Source organism: Microtus ochrogaster, unplaced genomic scaffold (assembly GCF_000317375.1).
Source record: "Microtus ochrogaster isolate Prairie Vole_2 unplaced genomic scaffold, MicOch1.0 UNK97, whole genome shotgun sequence".
Lineage (NCBI taxonomy): Eukaryota > Metazoa > Chordata > Mammalia > Rodentia > Cricetidae > Microtus > Microtus ochrogaster.
Window position 1 is genome coordinate 295,515 of NW_004949195.1, and position 3,191 is coordinate 298,705.

The 3,191-nt window shown below is 34.1% G+C and overlaps 1 long non-coding RNA gene across 1 annotated transcript in view; it reads right to left on the reverse strand.

Moving 5' to 3' along the window:
• Positions 1–3,191, reverse strand: part of LOC101992564 — a 59,772-nt gene that overhangs the window by 12,533 nt on the left and 44,048 nt on the right. The window contains exon 7 of the long non-coding RNA XR_258938.3: positions 1,711–1,779. This is a non-coding gene — a long non-coding RNA (uncharacterized LOC101992564). The remainder of the gene's footprint in view (positions 1–1,710; positions 1,780–3,191) is intronic.

Below are 3,191 nucleotides of genomic sequence, written 5' to 3' on the forward strand. Positions count from 1 at the left end.
AAAAAAACCTTTCTCTCTTACACATACTTCATAAAGGAACAGTTTAAAAGAAATTACTATGTTAAAAGAAACTATGGTATTAAATAAACACTAAAAGAGACAAAACCCACACAGTGTCATGTAAAGTGGGTCATAGTAGGAGTCTACACTAGCAGTATAGTATCAACTGGAAAACTGTCTTTTTTAGTAACTTAAGTTAAAAGGAAGGCTGAAGCTGACTTCCAAGGTTTCAGTTAAGAAATCCAAGCCTGGACTGTGTAAGATTCTTTAGGGATTTGCAAATATTTTCACTGAAATTTTCAAGAGATAAAAATATGAAATAATTTTTATATAAAAAGGTAGGATTTTGCTGCTAGTAAAACAAAGTTTTCAGTACTTAACTTATCTCCCCTATGTACTTCCCCCACTTTCCCCACCAAAGTAATTCCATCCTCACTACTTGAGTTGAATGGTTGATCATCTTGACGGTAAGTCATCTAACATACACAGGTTTTAGATTACTAATGCAGTGTGTGAACAATGGACAGGCAGCATCTAACTTTCATTTAAACTGGGTCACCCTTAACACAATTAGGATTAGAAACGTGAGTCTGACTTTTTTTGAGAGATGCAAAATTAGCTCAACGAATCTTTTGTTAATTTTAGAATCTTTTTTATTTTTTTTAGGTTTTTTTCTTTCTTTTTTTTGGATACAGGTTTTCTCTGTAGCTTTGGAGCCTTTCTTAGAACTTATTCTGTAGATCTGGCTGGCCTAGATCTAAAGAGATCCATCTGTCTCTTTCTGCCTAAAGTGCTGGGATTAAAGGTGTGTGCCACAACCACCTGGCAATTTTAGAGTCTTGAATACTTGCATAGAAATAGTTATCTGTAAGCATTAAATATGGCTTATTAATATGCTAGTTTTTCTAGAGATATATTTATTTCAGCTAACCTGTTAGCATTATTCTGCTGTAATTTATAAACTTTCCAAAATTTAAATAAGTCAAGAAAAATTTTAATGTGTGCAAATGTGTGTATATTTGTGTTCGTAAGTGCACAGACAGAAAAGGGATTGCTTTTGCTATTTGTCCTATCTCCTGAAGTTTTAAGAGCTAAATGTAAAAAGGTCTCACAAAGAAGTCTATTTTCAAGTTATAAAACTTTAAGATCAATAAACCTGAATAATGATAATAAAAAAACACCATTACTGGGGCTAGACAGATGGCTCCTTGGTTAAGAGTACTTCTTGCTCTTGTAGATAGATACCAGGGTTCTCAGTACCCACATGGTGGCTCACAACCAACACCCTAGAACTGGGGTTCTAAGGGATCTAATGTCTTCTGGCCTCCATGGGCACCAGGCACAGTACAGATATGTAAATGCAGTCAAACACACATATAAAATAAAAATATGTAAGCCTTTAAGAAAGATCTTTACTTATCTGTAAACTTTAGAGAAATGATTTAATATTGTGATCCTCACACTTGGAGATAACAGGGCCTTTACTTTTCACACTAGTAAAATACTTTCCACACTAATCAAGTTGCCTAAGGCAATGAAATAATTCTCGCTCTAAACTATTAAAATCAAACATCAATAAATAGGGAGCTAAGGAGAAATTTAAGTTATTCTAGAATAAATAGAAAAATCAGAAATGAATGGAAATGTGATAGCAAACAGTAAGTTTTTGTAGTAATAGTGGTGAGGAGGGAGCTGGAAGCTAATACTTACAAAATAATTGTTGAGCTACTTAGAGGGCTGTTTTAGTAATATAATATCTTCATTTTATCATTGTTAAACCTAGGAAAAAAGAGTGAAGACTTTAAAATTTGAGCTTATTACATAAGCAAAAGCATTTTCAACTGGTGTCGGCACTGTTTTCTGGTTCTTATACATTACACAATAATCACAGATTACAACTTGCCAGCAGCACTATTTGCAATTTCAATCCAGTGCATTGTCATTAAGTCTGTAAAATGTGCTTTCCCACTAAAACTACCTTCTGAATATTTAAAACTCAAGTGTGTCAAGTGTAGCTAACACTGCCACTTTGGTGTCTAACTTGGAGTATGCTGAGTTTCTGAGGACATCATAAAATTCCAAGTATTTTACAATTCAAGGTCACATCCCAAGATTATTTCCCCTTTTATCAATTCACAGCACACACAGACCCACACACACAAAGTCTACATGAACTCTAATACAATGTAGAAAACCACGAGTTTAAAATGTGTTGAAAAAAAATCAGTGGAACTAAAACATTTGTGCTATGACCACAACAAAAGAAAATATTGTTCAGAAATTGAAGCAAAAAGTGAAAGAAGTGATAAAGAAATTGTTTTCACGGCTGTACCTTACCTTGCAGAGAAAGGATTCAAAACCCTTGAAGTATAGAAGAATACTAAAGCCCTGCCTTTAGAACATCCCAGTAACTTCGCTGGTATTTTACTTCTGTAAGACATTATAAACTGTGCTTTTATTTTTTAAGACAGTCTTGTTACTATGGCCCAGCTTGGCCTTTAACTTGAGATCTTCTTGCCTCACCTTTCCAGGTGCTGGGATTACTGGAATATGGCAACATAGCAACATACAAGTACTTATTACAAGATACAGTATAAAAAGAATACACAAAATCTTTATGATTTTGCCAGAGCATTCCAAGTATATATTACAGATTACTTTCTCACAAAAGGGTCAGCATTTCTTTTTATTTTAAAATAATCCATTTCAAAATCCACCAATTCCCCACTCCAATAATGCCAATGTGAATCTCTACCCCAAATCCAGCTCTATTGAAATCTAAACAATATCCCAATTATACATAAAGATCCTGATGTGCCAAGCTCAGATCTCATTCCATTCTTAAGATGCAACTAGTCTTGAATTTTGTATTTATTTTCCATGCATTTTTTTACACTATAACTACAAATTTAACTGTTAAACATATACGTATTTTCCTCAAAGGTTTATTTTTTGCTGAATTTAGTCATTCCGAATAATATACACATGCAGTGTGTGAGACTATGTTCATGTATAGTGTGTGTGTGTGGGGTCTACTATAAGTTCAACAGTACTATGACATTGCCAAGTGCTCTACAAACTAAACAAAAACTTTTGCATTTTCCCTGACATTTGAAAAATTCATTTAAGGCTGGGCAGTGGTGGCATATGCCTTTAATCCCAGCACTTGGGAGGCAGAGGCAGAGGCAGAG